The 18,203-nt window shown below is 36.8% G+C and overlaps 1 protein-coding gene and 1 long non-coding RNA gene across 2 annotated transcripts in view; both read right to left on the reverse strand.

Annotated features, from left to right (window-relative positions):
• LOC134796715 (inositol-trisphosphate 3-kinase B) overlaps window positions 1-6,609 on the reverse strand; it is a 200,561-nt gene extending 193,952 nt beyond the window's left edge. Inside the window, exon 1 of the mRNA XM_063768901.1 lies at window positions 6,504-6,609. The gene's annotated coding sequence lies outside the window, so the exon portion shown is untranslated. The remainder of the gene's footprint in view (window positions 1-6,503) is intronic.
• LOC134796812 (uncharacterized) overlaps window positions 1-18,203 on the reverse strand; it is a 293,974-nt gene that overhangs the window by 204,094 nt on the left and 71,677 nt on the right. The gene's annotated exons all lie outside the window — the stretch shown is intronic.

Genomic DNA, 18,203 nt, shown 5'->3' on the forward strand with positions numbered 1-18,203 from the left:
GTGTCATTTCCTTTAATAGGATAGTAAAATGTAATAAAATTGGTAATCATTTCACATTAAAATGGTGTTATAATTTTGGTGATCATTCATTATTTTAGGGTGGTAAAGTAGATTTTTTTGGTATTAAATTTTACTAAATCTGGTGATCAGTTAAATAGCAGCCATAATAAACTACGTATATGTTAGTTTCCTGATGAGATTTGAAATAATAGAGTTTCCCGTCGATAAATCAAATTAGCTTACCTGCTACAAAATTGTAACGAGAATAATTTACCTACAGCTCACACTTATTTTTGTGCTATCCTAATAATTCGACTACAAAAGCGATACATACCTGCATTTATGACCATTAATTAAATACTTAAGTTGAGCAACGACGCAAACTGTAGTAACAAAGTACATATTTCTATTTATTACCGACAAATAATATAACCAGCAGTGTACCGCAATTTGCGGTAAGCATAAAAAACTATATCGTTTCCAACAAGGAAGGCTTTCCATAGCTTCCGCGCCGAAACACGCAAACGATGGAATAATCGAGTCGAGTCGAGTCCGCCCGGCGCTTCCGTACGTGTCGGTTATCTTCCCCTTATTAAACTCAATTAAACAATCGTTCATCGTCGGTTTAGAATCGAATCCGATGATTGACGTTCTTTGCTTTCTTTGTGAGATTGTGAGTTAAATAATTACCTTCCTATCTAAATAGAGATTATGATCAAAATTGATGCTAGTGAATTTAAAGAGTTTTATTCTTATCTAGAGAACTAAACATCAATATCTATAACAAAATCCAACATCTATAAATTACAAAAACTTACTCATAACTTACATAGGATGTGTCAAACAATATTGGAAAATAGAAGGTATATATTGCATTGCATAGCGAGGAAATGCTGCCAGCATCTTTGGCACTATGCCCCTCTCTAGATATAAATTTAAAGTTTTTAGGTACAAATTAGTTTTAGTTTTGTAGGTAGTTTTAATTTAAGTTATTTTTAGGGTTCCGTGCCTCAAAAGGAAAAAACGGAACCCTTATAGGATCACTCGTGCGTCTGTCTGTCTGTCTGTCTGTCCGTCTGTCCGTCTGTCACAGCCGATTTTCTCCGGAACTACTGGACCAATCAAGTTGAAATTTGGTACACATATGTAAGTTTGTGACCCGAATACGGACATGTAACGTAAACAAATGAATTTTAAACATGGGGGCCACTTTTGGGGGGTAAATGAAAAAAAGAAAAAAAAAATTTTTCAAACTATATCATGTTACATATCAAATGAAAGAGCTTATTGTAAGGATTTCAAATAATTTTTTTTATAATTTTCGAATCAACAGTTTAGAAGTTATTCAAGAAAATAGGCAAAAAATGACCATTCCCCCCCCCCCCCCCCTTACCTCCGAAACTACTAGGTCTAAAATTTTGAAAAAAATACATTTAATAGGTCTATACCTATAGATGACAGGAAAACCTATTAGAAATGTACAGTCAAGCGTGAGTCGGACTTAATTACAGTTTTTAATCCGACCCCTACGGATTTTTTAAAGAGATTTCACTCACGTTTCACATAAAAAATACATTGTTAACAGTGCCGGATTACTTAGAGTAGTAGTTTTCTTAGAGTAATTGGTGATAATTTTCTGATAAGATAATCATTTTAAATATTTAACGGTCTTACCTACTTACGAGTAATTGTAAGGTCAAATTAAAAATAATGTTTAAAAAAAATGTTAAATTGAGAGCTAGCTTAAAGTTTTTTGTACTCGTCGACTTTAATGGTTGAATTAATAAAGACTTTGTAACCAATAAGCAAAACAAGCACGTGCTTAGGGCACCACGTTCAGGAGGGGCACCAAAATGCCAGGTTGAAAAAGGTGAACAAATTTTAAAATTAGGGACAGACACATCGTTTTTACCACACGATTTTTTTTAGCTGTCCAAAAGCTAATTTGCAAAAATAATGGCGCGTAATTCTTTGGGAAACAATCGGTAGCAGTACAAGAGTCGTGATTACATGCATAGATTCGATTTCAACCCACTCTTTTGCGGTTCGGCGTTAGGTCTTATGCGAGGCCTTCTGCCTTAATTACACTTGGGCGTGGATCCAAATCCAAGCTTTCCTCTTTCGCAGCTAGGCCTACTGCCTTTCTCACACTTCGCCAATTCAATTCCAAGCTCTGCTTTCTTGCATATTTTATGCATGAAAACAACCTCGAATATCGAAGCCTAAGAAATATCGAGCCCTATGCGAAGCTAGGCTGATAGAAAACTGTCCCATCCCTTCTCTGTATGAAATCCTGGATTCGCGCCTGGTTGGGACTAAAAGTAAAATTGCGTTTGTATATCGAAAAATTTTCGCGCTCGCTTCGCTCGCGTTTTCAATAACTTTATAAGGTATGATAAAGGTGACATTCGGGTGGCGACTGCAGCAACATTACTCTGTTGCAACGTTACTGCTGCAGTACTGTCAACTTCCGTGATAAAATGATGTGACTGATTTCCATACTAAAAGTACAAATTTACAACTGTCTATCATATTGCGTTTTTATATCGAAAAATTTCCGCGCTCGCTTCGCTCGCGTTTCTATTACTTTCTAAGCTATGATAAAGGTGACATTCGGGTGGCGACTGCAACAGCATTAGGTACTCTGTTGCAACATTACTGCTGCGGCACTGTCAATTTTCGTGATAAAATGATGTGACTGATTTCCATTCTCAGCTGTAACGCGGCAATGAACTTCTCTCAATTTACCAAAAAATCAATGTAATCTTGATGACTCGAGGGAGAGGGGGCACCTAGAAATCCTTAGGGCATCAACATATCTTAATCCGGCACTGATTGTTAAAAAATGTGTAATATACGGAACCCTTGGAACGCGAGTCCGACTCGCACTTGGCGGGGTTTTTTTTGTAAGGTTTGTGTTAAAATAAATATATGTGATAAAACATACATAAAAATTGCATATTTAACATGTCATATGTCACATTGTTTAAGTTATTAAACTTGGTTTACAAAAAATCATTGATTCACTTTTTTTTAATGTATGTCAATTTACTCTGTCTAATTCTGGATACCGCTTTCACACGTCTGTACTGAAATTCACTGTAAACAAGCGAATTAATTAATTATGTTGACTTTGATAGCGAGTGACGCACGCGCACGGTTGACGGACGATAAAACGAAAAACTATGTAAATGTTGTAAAATGTGGAGTTGATTACAAAATATCGAGTTTAAAATATACTTAGGTATATTTAAAAAATTCTAAATTTATCCAAAATATGAACTCACCGTGTTCACAACTAGGTATTTTTAAATCCAGTGTACAAATGTAACATTAATTCCTACATAACATTTTACACTAAATGCTAATTTATGTTTGTTTATCCGCTTTCTCTGTATAATCATGAAATCGATTTCCATCAAATTGTATATTGCATATATATGAACTTCGACCATCCCTGTTAAACGCAAATTTAAAATTTACACTCGGGAAATCAGAAATAAATGTAATGTCCTGCCACAACAGTGTCAACAATTTCTACTTAGGTACCTACACTGTTATCTAGTTGACAGTTTAAGCCTAATTAATGAAACAGTTTAGGTTTTTCGTTCAACATCAACAAGTACATCACATAAAGTTCAAGAATTAACATTCATTAAAAAATACATCTTTTATGGCATGTTTAGTTTATGGATTTGTATAACTGGAATTTATTTTGATATTATTTAAATGTTAAGTCTTAGTTAAAATGTAAAGAAGAAAACTGAAATGTTTATAAATTAGAAAGGTACAAACAGGACAGATATATGGCATATATTTAAAAAAAATACCTTCTCGCATGATGAAATGCATCAGAAAACGAATCGTCGGAAATTTAAATAACATTCGTACGTTTTACAAAAACTTACAATCAATTAATTAGATATTATTTAAGTAAGTTACTTTACTGTTGAAAGGCAAAAGTAACCGTTTCTCAGGTGAGCAGTTGATTTAGCACGTCATCTTGAGAAAATGAGATGGCGGTGGCAATTAAACGGTCGGTGCGGAACGCGGTCGTTGAACCCATGTTTATAAGGGCAGCTGGACACTGGGAAATGCATTTAAGTGGCGTGAATAGAAAGAAATCCGTGGTAAATCTATCTCCTCCTCTTCTTCCTCGCGTTATCCCGGCATTCTGCCACGGCTCATGGGAGCCTGGGGTCCCCTAGACAACTAACCCCAAGAATTGACGTAGGCACTAGTTCTTACGAAAGCGACTGCCATCTGACCTTCCAACCCAGAGGGGAAACTATTAGGCTTTATTGGGATTAGTCCGGTTTCCTCACGATGTTTTCCTTCACCGAAAAGCAACTGGTAAATATCAGATGATATTTCGTACATAAGTTCCGAAAAACTCATTGGTACGAGCCGGGGTTTGAATCCGTGGTAAATCTATATGAATCGAATGGAACCAATTCACATCGGTTTGTCTAATTTGAGTACCGTATCCCACAGGTCTTAAAGAAAAAGTAAGACAAAATTTTAACCCTAAACAAGCAAAGGTACCTTTTACATCTTTTGGAACCTCCTGCTTGCTTGGTTTCCTATTAACCCCTAGAACAAGCAACCAACTTCGTAGCCTTCGTAGGTTCTCCCGCATAGAAAATACTATCAAGTTGGTCTATTTTCAAAAAAAATCTACCACCGATAATCAACCGGTGTAACCCAGTATATAGTAATAGTATATTTTTACATTTGGCTAAGGTTTTGTTATGAATTTCTTTTAACAATGGATTTATTATGGGAGCGTGTTCTCGCTGACGTTTCCCGGCGCTAATTGACGTCGGTGTTTTGAATTACAGATCATTGTGATGCACTTTATGCGACAAATCAATCTTTATTTACATTCGAACGTCGCTTCGACGCGGCTTTCTAATAACTTTCAACATTTTGGCACGAAATTATTGGTGCAAAACCAGAGTAACTTATGATTTTCGAGTCTATAAATATTTTATAAAGCAGGTACAGTCAGCGTCGTATAGTAGGTACACAAATACCTACGTATTCTATACTAACTACTACTACTATTTGAACTATTTGAATAAGTACTTTGGATGCTACCTACTATATGACGCTGACTGTACCGCAATTACTTGTTATGCACCTAGTGTGAGATTGAAAAATGATTTCGACACATTTCAATTTCTACTTCTGGCGGTCTAGCATAAGTTGCGTTCTCGCGCGCGAGTCCTACTTGAAGTCGCGCTAGATGTAGGTAGGTATGGAGTCGCGCGCGAGAACGCAACTCATGCTAGACCGACTGGTGTAGCTTAAAGATTTTAGTATTAATTCAGCTATAAAAAAATACCGTCACGTGTAAGGTACCCTACCCACCCATTGTGTAAGACTAGCTTAATTTGGAATTAGATTGATCTGTGAGATCCTTAAAATATTTAATGTAGGTAGGTACCTACTTAAGTGTTCAATTAGCATAATATCAGGATGACACGTGGCATTCCAGGACTTTCTGGTGCTCACGTTTTAGTATTGACGCGAGAATGGAAATAAAACGGTAGTTTGCATATCGCGGAATCGTATTCGCGTAAACAGCGTTTCCTCCAGTGTTGGCCGAAAGTTAATGCGAATTGAAAATGTTGGCCATTAACCATTATAAATTGAACCTTAAACCGTAACGGACGATTACAGATTACGGTTCAATTTATAATGGTTAATGGCCAGCATTTTCAATTTGGATTAACTTTCGGCCAACACTGGTTTCCTCCATGTAAATGTCAAATTCTAATGCAGGTCACAGCACAACTGTCACAATAAGCAGGATTCTACAAGGACTATGAATGCATTCTTGTGGTGGAAATGTGCGAATAGGGGGGACGATTTGCATCAAAATAGAAGTAGTGTTTACCAAACATACTTACTTATTAATATTATCTACGTAGAAAATTTGCAATTCTTATTTAAAAATGTGCTTTAGCAAATCAATATTAACTAGGTATTATATTGAATATTACCTACGACGGTTATTTAGGTTTCACTATTAGAAATAAATTTAACTGGATGCATATACCAAGCATGTGATTTTAATTTTTTAGCTACATAGGTACCTATCAATCTACCTACCTAGTTATTTCGTTATTGGTGTTATCACACATTTTAAATAAATTTATAGCCAATATGATTATTTTTGATCCAAACTACGACTAACCCACTAACACTTAAAATATTTAGGGTAGGTATAGTTTTCTTCCTTCCCAAACCAATAGGTATTTCATTATTTATCTAACCACATTTACAGCAATTGAAGTAAAATATAAATTGCAAAAACAATACACTCTTTTTTTGGGCAATCGTGTAAAAAAGTAACAAACCAACAGAACATCTGAAACCGGGAAAGCGCGACCAAAACAAACGAGACCGTACGACTCAAACAAAAGGAGTCCGTTAAAAACAAACGGGCGGAAACATAGAACACCGATTCAAACACCGTTATCACATCACAGTCTTACCTGCCGCAATCCAAAGGGCACTTTCATTCACTACCGACCGAGGCGAGTGACTACCGCGGATTGCTTCGAGCGACTACACTCGCAGATAAGTGAATCGAGATAGTGCAGTAAGAGGGTAGTGCCGCGGGCACACTGGATGGAAATTCGGTGTGTTGTGTGTTGGTTGGTACACTTAATAACGCCGATGAAGAATCGCTTTGGATCGGTTCAATGGTCTTTGAGACGCTAAACAGGTCTTTAACACCACGGAATAAGGTTATTAATATATATGTGTTTAACACCTTTGCTGTGGTAATTAGTGTAACTCTTAAGGTTCCGTCAGACAGGCGCGTTTTCCGGGCGGGGCGTGAGCGGAGCGTGAGCGTTTTGTATGTAAAAGCGGCGCGCCCCGCTCACGCCCCGCCCGGAAAACGCGACTGTGTGACGAAGCCTTTAATTAACAATATTTTGCATGGGGTCTTTCGACATCCCGCAGTGAACGTGTTGATAAAACAGACAGAGCTCTAGAGTATCTATAGAAAATACCTAGAAGAACTCAAATTTTAAAATGATACTTCTGTAAATAATATAGGTAGATATATATTTAAAAAAAAATTACGTGTCAAAATATGTTGTCATGTCTAGGAAAGAGCGTCAGTTGTAATTTATTAATAACGAACAAAATGAGAAAAAAACTGGGCAAGTGCGAGTCGGACTCGCGCACGAAGGGTTCCGTACCATAATGAAAACAAAACGGAAAAAAATGCAAAAATCAACGGTCACCCATCCAAGTACTGACCACGCCCGACGTTACTTAACTTTGGTCAAAAATCACGTTTGTTGTATGGGAGCCCCATTTAAATCTTTATTTTATTCTGTTTTTAGTATTTGTTCTTATAGCGGCAACAGAAATACATCATCTGTGAAAATTTCAACTGTCTAGCTATCACGGTTCGTGAGATACAGCCTGGTGACAGACAGACGGACGGACGGACGGACGGACAGCGAAGTCTTAGTAATAGGGTCCCGTTTTACCTTTTGGGTACGGAACCCTAAAAAACACTAAGCATTAAAATTTAAATTAAACTACTGTAACACGGCTGTTTTGAAAGGGGGTAAAATAATAAATGAAAAGCTCCGGCTTGTGAAAAATGGAAACAGCCATGTTAACAAAATAAAATTAAATCAAAATTAAATTAAATTGACTAAACGGAAACCTTGCTGCAGGAAAGCTAGGAGGAGAAACAATTAAACAAATTTATATCTAACAAACTTTATTAATCTAATCATTTACTGTTAAATGCTCAGTGGTAAGCTGGGTCGCTTCACAGGTTCTAGTTATAAGGGATTACACCCATTAATTAAAAACTAAAAAACTAAATTTCGAAATACCTAAGTTTTATGCACCAGAACTTTCAAAACTTCAAACTGAATAAAATTAAATCATAATTAACCATTTTAAATTTGTAGTTGGTGGCGGATGCCACTCAAAAGTTATGCAACAGACCGACCTCAAAAACTGCTGCTGGAACTGCAGCAGCGGGGGCGTACTCGCCTTTCCCCGGGAAGCTGGCCGCTAACCTGGTTGGAGCCGGCCGCTGCAGATGGCGTGGTACAGATCCCACAGCCTCATATTACAACTTCTAAACATCTTCAAATGAATTCCAAAAGAAATCGAAAGCTCTTCCAAAAAAATTCACAAGCTCTTCAAAAAAAGTTCACAAGCTCCCGGCTCCTGTAAACCGAGAAATGGATACATTAGCCGACGCCTTAATGGCCGCTAAAGAAAATATGAAACAATTGGAAATTTAGCTCACCGCACTGGAAGCTGTTAGGACTTCTGGCGGAGCACTCCCAACCCTCGAGCAGGAGTCAACTCTGTAAAGAACCAAAAACCTGGTTAAGGACGAACCCACAACGTTTCACGCCATTGTGGAGTTGATCACACCTAAATTCCATTTGTACTTACTCAGTGGAGCACACCGAAGGACTCGAGCTGCTTCCAGCATTTCGACCAACATGGCGAATGTGTGGTCTCACCACAAATAGTACTCATGCGAGCGTGCGTCCCCGGAGGGGTCCACACATCAAAAGTGCATGTCATCTCAAAATGACCTCCTCATATGTTGAGTACAAAAGGCCAAAACAAAAGTAGGGTGCCAATCCCTTGAAGACACAAATCCTACGAAAATTCTGACTGATTTATTTAACAATTCACTCCTGAGCCTAAGAAACATATTTTACCAATAAATCTAATAAAGTTTCATTTCAGAGCCCCCTTTTTGGAGTCTGTAATTCCTATGTTTTATTTAACATCTAAATTCTCTCTTACCTAAAAAACATATCTAAATCATACAAAGTTTTCCTGGAGTGACAACCTAAATATCTCAAGTTTTAATTATTTTTACTCGTATGACAACCCCGACAACAGATAAGCATAAAGAGGTGCATCTGAATGCAACAGATTATGCAAATAAGTGCAACCAATCGAGTTAGTTTGGGATATTGTTAAAATCATCGAAATAAGAAAAGGAATTCAACCCAAAAATATTAATTTAAAATTTAAGAAAATGTCTACGTTACACTACATAACAAATCCTAAACTATCTACTACTTTTATTATCTAGGATGAGTTAATCAATATTCAGCATGATTGAGGAGAAAACATTCAAATATCCAAACATACAAAGTTCTACATCTATAATATTAGTCTAGGTATATTAGGATTAAAGTCATTCTCATGCAGCATCAGAGATAAGCTGGCAGATTAGTGTAACACTGCGTTTAATTGAAGTTGAATATTATTATGCCCTCAGTTCTATTTTTAAAATATACCATTTATCTCTAGCAGCTGAATCTTAAATCAAAGTATTTACAATGAGATACGTCAAATACTAGATATTGAAACGATACGTCAAATTCTAGATACTGATATGTCAGTGTCAAACAAGTGTTAAAAGTGACGTTTCTTCAAACAAAAACGAATACAAAATCTCATTGTTCGAATACAGCTGTTAGTAATTTTCACTGCCACGATTTCAGTTAGATGTTGACCTGACCTTTTGACACAGCTCGGACACCGGACGCATCAATAACAGTTCTATTGTGACTCGCACTTAGTGAAAGTGTTAGAAGTATTGTGCTTAAAAGAGTCAAATCGAGATTGGTGACAATGAAAGGACCATTTCAATACCCCGGTTTCGTATACAACAATCATTTTCTGGTGTAGGTACACACACACACACACACACACACACACACACGTTACACTACTAAATACTACAAGAAATATTTTAAAAATATAGGTATGTAGTTGCATGTCCATCCCCAAGATTTTATACATTTTTATAATCCCAAAGGGTTACAATCCCAAATCCATAGTTACCCGAGGGGAGACAATTACTCGTAGAACTTAATATCATACATAGCCACCAGAAAATAACACACAGACAAGCAAAGTTTTACTAGTATTAGATTTAATATATTAGATAGGTACAGGATGTAGTGCATAATTATTTTCCTTCGTATTTTCACGGAAACGTACGAACGTGTCTTGCTATTTCAGTCAGTCTGAGGTACTCTCGGTAGGTACAAAAAGTAATACTGAGGTTGATTGAAGTAGCATGACAAATACGAACGTTTCCGAGAAAATACGAAGGAAAACAATTATGCACTACATCTGTATATAGGCATTATATTAACTAATATACGTATGTCACTGTCAAAACGGAAATGAATTAAACGTTAAAGTCCACCACGCAAACATACACAAATTCCTATTACTAACAAGACCTACTAAAAAGAAAGCTTGTTTTTAGATTAATGTGCACTGCGCTTTATACTACATAACATATTTATATTTATTACTTTGAACATAGCTAACCTGGTTGTGGACACGCCTTTACCGCTCACTCCGCAAACCTTTACTTGAATGTTACTAGTTCAATGTAAACATAAACATACGAACTTACTGTTAGACAAGCCTGCTATACATTTGCTACGGTTTTTAAAACATTCATGCACGGATTATTGAGGTTATGGACGATAAAAGTAATCTATAATTCCGACAATATCTAGTCTTGCAATATTTAGTTATTGACGTAATTGCAGGTACATACGCTAACGAATTTTAGGTAAGTGTAATATGGTAAGTAATTTAAGGTTTTTATGTAATTACACACAAAAAATACACAAATTAAGTACTTGGAAATAACATGGCATTAACAAAAATTTAATATTTATACCTGTATTAAGAGACTAGCATGTCCGATTTAATTATTTCTTTAGCTAAGAACTGCGACTAAAAAGAGAAATGTTTGTATGTATGTATTACGATTGTGTATGTACCTACGGTTTATGATCAAAAGAGAAGCCATAATATAAATTCCTCTCCGAGTATTCAAGGTTAGAAAAGTTGCGGGTTTGGGCAATTTACTTCTCTGATCATATATTTTGCACATAACCACAGAGTAACATTTTTTTCCTCCAAATTCGCAATATCCCCCGTAAAATCCCGCTGAACATGTGAATTCGACACAAAGCAGATATTATAAAGCCAACATTTCCAGGAAATTAAAAAAAATAGTTTGCTGTAGCACTCGGGTTTCCCCATTAAGAAATAAGCCAATTTGTTTAACGCGAGGATTCCCCACATTCCATTTGTATGGATTTAGGAAGCTGTTGATAGCAAAGACTAGGTATAGGTATTGTTCCACCATATTTGTTATCATACAAGTAAACATTCAAACATTTATTTCTTTCTTCTCTATTTAATTAAATATAAAATATAAGTACGTAAGTAATTTACTATCTAGGTGTAATTTACGAGAAAAATATTTATACAAGCATTCAGGCAATCATCTTTGCTTGGGAGCAATCATCATCATCATCATCATGTCAGCCATTTATCGTCCACTGCTGAGCATAGGCCTCTCTTCTACTACGCCACTTGTTCCGGTCCTGAGCTAATCTCATCCAGACGTGACTCGCAATTTTCCGGATGTCGTCCACCCAACGACAACAAATAAAAATAAATAAAACTGAGTTTGGAACTTCCAAATAACAATTTGAGACTATTCGTTCACCAACCGTCATCATTTACTGGGGCCCTAGCCAAGATGACAAACGCCAAACGTAAAGAAAAAATCTATCGGAATGACAGACGCAACGAAAAATCACGTGACTATTTTTATACATTTAAGTTTCGATTGCCGTTTTCTATCAACCATTGTCATATTGGCTAGACCCTTGATAGAAGTATTCGACATTTTCCCTGGCATTATGACAGGGTCATCAATTTTCCTCTTCGACTTATGTGTCGAGGGTCCTTATACAACGGGTGCCCAGAATGCAGAGGCGCTAAACCCTAGCCAGGCAGGACGAAAATAAATTAAATTATTGCTAAATATATCCGACAGCGGCCGGGCCGTTTAATATTGAATTTACTGAAACAAGAAATATAAGCAGATTGCAGTAATTAAGCTCTAGATCAAAGATCGTAATGACACTAATCACGACAGAACACTACACTAAACACTGCAGTTTCTTTAATTTCTCCGTAGTAATTAAAAATGTGTCGTAGCGTCACCGAGCACACAATCACGCAACGTAATCCAGGGCACTATTCTCGTACCGCTAAAACGTCGGTGCGAACCTCTAAAACTCCTTACACTGTATTAGATACTGAAATAGATGTCATAGGTACACTAAAGAAAAACTGACCAAGCCCTCCGGTGGCCGAGGCCGGAAACGAAGCGGTGTCTTCAGCTTACCTTACGTGCGCGGCTAACGTCATGACCAATATACCACCCGGCCACATATGTGTACCTACTAGTTTAAAACAAACCACAAGTGTAATAAGAGTAACGAACGAGATGAACGCATTACACACTGATTGAATACCTACTTATTTCCAACTTTTCAGTGCATAAGTTCCGAAATAAATCTAGAATCCTCTGGTTTAACATTTGTATGCCTGAACCACTCGGGTACAGCCGCGAACTGGATCGAAAAATAGAATGTATTGAATATTAAGCAAAATAATTGAATTCTTTGTCACAGAATAGTGGCCATGGTCGATGATCGTCGCGCGTGAAAAATGCCAATATGAAATTCATTAGAAAAACGCAATGGATTAGCTTAGTTATATGGATAAGTAACGAATTGCATGAATATCAAACACGCCTGCTGAGACGCAGGGTATTTTTTTGGCCTCGGACACCGGAAGAGAGAAATCATAGACATATCTACAGTCTGTCTTTTTATTAACTTAAGATAATGGATTAACTCGCGTACCTACATTTTTTAATCGCTCGTGCGATATGTTTCGGCGTAAGTAGGTACGTAAATACATCTCTATTTATAAGTATCAAGCGTGCCAATGCCTGAATGATGTCTGTGACGTCACTGCTGTGTCGCAAAATAGAATACCAAAAAATATTTTTTATAGAAGTACCTACAAACCGGCAGTGGGAGTGGGTACAGACATTTTAAATTGCTTATTACGTAATTTCATAATTTAATTGTATAATTTGCCCGCCTACCATGCTCGGTGACCGGAACAAGGTTCTTTACCTCTGTGGAGATCGATTGAGGAAAACATAATTTACCTACTGAATTTCAAAAATTTGTATGTATATAAAAACTAATAGGATGTGGAGGCTACAAAGAGATAGGGCACAGTGGAATATGCCGTTTTCTTTATGGAAGTACATAGTTCCACCCTGGCGCACGCGCAAGTTTTGAGTAGAGATTCGCCCCTCAATCTGACAACATTGTGTCTTTCTGGATACCTATGCATAAAAGGTTAACATTCCAAATAAAGTAAAAGTTCGCCGACCCCTGGTTAGTGTATCATCTCAAATGTAAAAAGTCACAGAATAAATAATAGTACTACCGTACAGAAAGGAAACTTCCTACAAAACCGAAGTTTGACAGCGGTTCAGGGTCGAATCATGCTGTACCTTTCTAATATATGGCACTATCCCTTTCGGTTATTTAGGGTTGTCAAAATTCAAGTCATTATCTTATCTGTGGCCGTGCACGCAAAAGGACGTCAAGTTGTGCCAACCCTAATAATTGCTCGGAGCAATGCTGAGCCGAACGGAGCCGAGTTTGCCCGAAGCGAGTAGTTTCGCACCCCAGACACAAGGCTAAAATACTACAGCAAAATAACCCGCTCTGATGCTAATAAGTAAGAAGTCTTCACTAATACTTCCGTCCCTGACATACTCAGTAGCTGGAGCTGTCTAAAATTTTGCACAAGTCCACCGAGAATTCTACTTTATATCTATAGCGCCAAAGTCGTACATCAAATGACTAAAAGTAACTAAGAAACACAGTCAATGGCGGTCTATATGACAGCAAACAGGCGGGCAGAGATTAAGTAGATTTAGAAACCATTAGCTGCCCTTTAGTTCTGGCAGACTGAAGGTGAAGGGCCCTTTTGATGATGGATGATCGAACCTTGAACGAAATTTTGTTATTCTTATGACCTATTGGGTAATTTAATTTATGGAGTGTCAATAAAAGACTAAAGCGGCAGATACTTGGACGATACAAAGTATACAAACGTGATATTGAAACTTATGTAAATAGGACATTCTGTCTGGTAGGGCTGACTAAATGAAAGATTGATTAGGTAGAGGTAATAAATCATACTATGGGATTGGATATGAATAAAATGCTTTTCCCATAATACTGACCTGCCTGAACAATTTAACGCTTGTGTTGACATGTTTAAAATTGCATACTTATCGAACGAGCGAGCGAAGCGAAGCGAAGTTCTTACATTCGACTTTGAACACGCGGCTGGCTAGCAGCACGTCCCGGCATTTCGATGTTTTTAAGCTGAACTATCAGATGATAGTTTGATACTCAATAACTTAAGTAAATTTGTTCTAATTTAAATGAAATTGGGTAAACGTGTAGTCGAGGGCGTTATATTTTAGTCATTAAATTATGAGCAGGCCCGATCAAGGGGTTATTGAGCTAGAAGAGCTTAGAAGGCCAAAAAGCTGTTTGTGAGAGGTCTTGCTATTCTGGTAATTTTTTTGCAAGAAACATGGTTGAGTTTAGTATCAAATGAAAGTGCGACTTACACTTTTATAATATCGTTTTTAAATTTACCAATTTGAAATAATTAGCAAGATAAAAATAAAATGGAATAAACATAATATAAGTATTTGACATTTGACAGGAAATATTTCGGCTTAGCACAGATACAGTTTATTTTAATCTCTATGGTGGTGACTTAAATCCAGGGGAGGGACTGCCGTATACGAAGCCCTTTTTCGAAAAAATAGCGCCATCTATATTACTTAACGCTAAACTTGTAAATGGCGCTTCAAATTTGATGCAAAAAAGCAAATCTTGTCAGTAGAAAAAGGAGCGAAACTCAAATTTTCTATGAGACCATATCCCTTCGCACCTACATTTTTTCTACTGACAAGATCTGCTTGGCCAACTATATTATACATACTACTTTTTGCTTAAATCTATTAGTTAAGGGCTCCACAGACCTTGCAATAAATCCACGCGATCTTTGATCCATTGCCGCCTATAGAGCGACATAAAATAGTAGAAATTAAATAAAATGGAACTCAAAAATGACCATACTAAATTGTTGCCATGTGTAAGCATTTTACGTCAAAAATGTGACAGTTACGTAGAAAGTGGCGCCCTCATTTGTTTTCTATTATTTTATGTCGCACTATAGGAGTACCTAAGTAGGTGCAACAAAGTCAATCGCTATATAATTTTTGGTTAACCGCGAGTTCTCAGTTCGGGGCGAACTACTAGTGTTATGTATATTTAAAAATACTTCAGTAGATATTGTAATGTCCATTAATCATGGATAATATATTTACGATTCATTGTACAGTCGACGTCAAATATATGTTTTCACATCACCTATTCGGAAAAGGGCTTTTTCTTCCCCGCTAGGAGGGATCAAAGTGGCACTTTTCCTCCCTGCTAGGGGGGATCAAAGTGGCACTTTTCTGTTCTAGGACACAGTTTTTGTTATTTTTGCATTCTTTTTTTAGCTTAAGTAAATAAAATTTTGAAACATAATAATTTGTGTCAACACTAAGATTTTTTTATTTTCCTCATAGTTGATGTGAAAAGCAGTATGTGTCACACGGTATCAAAATTATTTCGTCTTGGGCGTTAACACTTGAATCCCTCATTACGCTTAGGATTCAATGTACGCCCTTGACGGAAATATATCATTTTGATCCCTTGTAACACAAACTACTATTACACTTTTTCACCTTACTCCATTGTTATAAGGCGAAGAATGTAAACATAATTATCTTTGACGTTGACTGTACATATACCGTTAGCTAAGGTCTTAGGTAGGTACACGCAAGTTTCTAAAATTATGGAAAACTGTATATTTCTTTGACGATTTGTTACGAAATGACCCAAAATATAGCATATTCAACGGGATATGCCAGTAAACGTTATGAAGATTGTTTTACTCGCACAATTAATTTAAGTAATTATGTATACTTATTCGAACTGGAAAATTCCACATTGTGAAAGTCATATTGGTATGTGCAGCAAAGATAGCATCGCAGATATAATCATTTACTGTTGCACCGTTCATGTTCATCATACATATTTTACATTTTATAGTCCGATAATATATCTTTGAACAGATTAACAACTTCAAGTAAATCTTGGCTATCAATTTCATTGTTTCTCCACATTCCGTGAACGCAAATAAATTAACAGCCGTGAAACCCAACGTGATTGTCGATAAGTTAAAGACAACATTCCGCAGAATACTTAGAATCCTCGTTAATATTGCCAGGAAAATAACCTAGTGTCAGGCCATGCTTTCATGCCAAGTGCTGCGTCAAGAATGGAGCTTATATTCCGATTGAGCTGAAATTTTGCATACATAATGTAGGTAAAGCGGATGACAATTAATGCAATATTATGGAGCTGATCTCATGGTGGAGACAGGAGGTGACCATGGGTACTCTTTGATAAAACAACGCAAACTAATTGTGTTTGGGGTTGTTAGAATTCTCGATGAGTATTAGTTGCTTGTGGAAAAAGTAAAGTCAGCGATAAAGCTTGTACCAAAAATTAATTGTTTGCCAAAAGCAACCCACGGGCCTTATCTAAGAAAGAGCCAAACGCCCTACAATAACTTGCCTAGGCATATAGGCACCTAATTACGTATTAGTCTTCAGAACGTTGGATATAAAGGGATCATCAAGATTTATGGAAAATTTATAACATTCTTGCAAAACGTTACAAACAAATATGTAATCTAATAAGTACAGGTACATATCTGAAATCTTAATGAAAATTTCCATACACGTAAATGAGGTTTACGATGTCACTAGTTACTGCGAACTGTTATCTTTAGTCAACACACATAAGTCACAAATTACGCGGAAGATTTTCTCAAACCAGGTAAGTAAGGTGGGGTAAGACTAACATAGTTTATTTTGCTCGGGACAAGACGAGCAGTATGAGGACTAGCACTTGTAGATCATCTTACCTATCTACAAGTGATTGTCTTCCCCACCTTACCTTTTTTAGGAATTTTAAGTTTTTTCTCAGTCATTTCTCGTTCTCGTTGACGAACTACTAAGGCTGTCACGAGGGGAGCCTATACCGCCGAGAAACCGACTCTACGGCCTGGACCCGGTGCTAGAGGAGGATGGACTGCTAAGGATGCGTGGACGAATCAACGCCGCACCGGTCCAGGGACTGAACAAAAGGCCTATCATAATAGAGCCAAAAAATGTGCTTGGCACTTGGCTGCAATGGCCTCATATTATTTATATCACCTAGAGAAGTCAACGAGTAATCGCATATCGTATAGAGGTTGTCTGAAAGGGATCGCTCTTGAGCGATAAGGCCGCTCCTGTTGTTTACCTCTATCTTTATTTACCTATGTGTGTTTCCTTGTAATTTTTTTGAGGTTGTACAAAAGAGGATTTGTATTGCTTTCTCATGTCGCTTTCCTATTGATGAAAAGTGGAATAGTATTCAGATCAGTTGTAACTAACAGTATTTCAGTTTTTTATAAGACGCGACTTTAAGTAAAAGAGTAACAACTTTTTCATATCTCATGCTCTGAAAGTGGGTCGTTGTTGTTCTAAAAGGTGCGCAGAAAGTGATACGTTTATGCTCTAGCGCAGAAAAGTGGTGTACTCCTCTGCGTCCCCGTCCCACGAACAACTGGGTGGAAACAAAATGGAAAAATAGTGTCTTTATTTCCTCGCCTGGAACAATTGGTAATTGTTTAATTTTACTAATCCCACGTTGATCCTTTTTTTTTATAAAAAATGATGTAAGTAAATTGTTAAAAACTAATTATTCTTGATTTCTTTCGTTGAATTCTATTTACTCGATTTCATAAGGCGGGAACCAAAAGGAATACACCAAAAATATTTTTTTAAACCTTACACTTGCGTAAATGAGCAAAGGCAGAATCTTATACAGCCACAGTTAAACGTTTGTACGATATTAAATTGGTTTTTAAAGTTATTTAGCACTATATTCATGAAAATAAATAAAATACAAGATAAAAAAATCTTTTATTATTAATTTAATTGTTATTTAATATTTAAAATACTTTTATTATGTTATTACGTAGTGCGGCGCACCAAGGTCGCGGTGCGGTCTGGTAGTCTGTTGCGGCTTTTAGAACGAAAAAGTATAAAATTAAAAAGTAAGAGGCAATCCCGCTGATTT

Source organism: Cydia splendana, chromosome 14, assembly GCF_910591565.1.
Source record: "Cydia splendana chromosome 14, ilCydSple1.2, whole genome shotgun sequence".
NCBI classification, from domain to species: Eukaryota; Metazoa; Arthropoda; class Insecta; order Lepidoptera; family Tortricidae; genus Cydia; species Cydia splendana.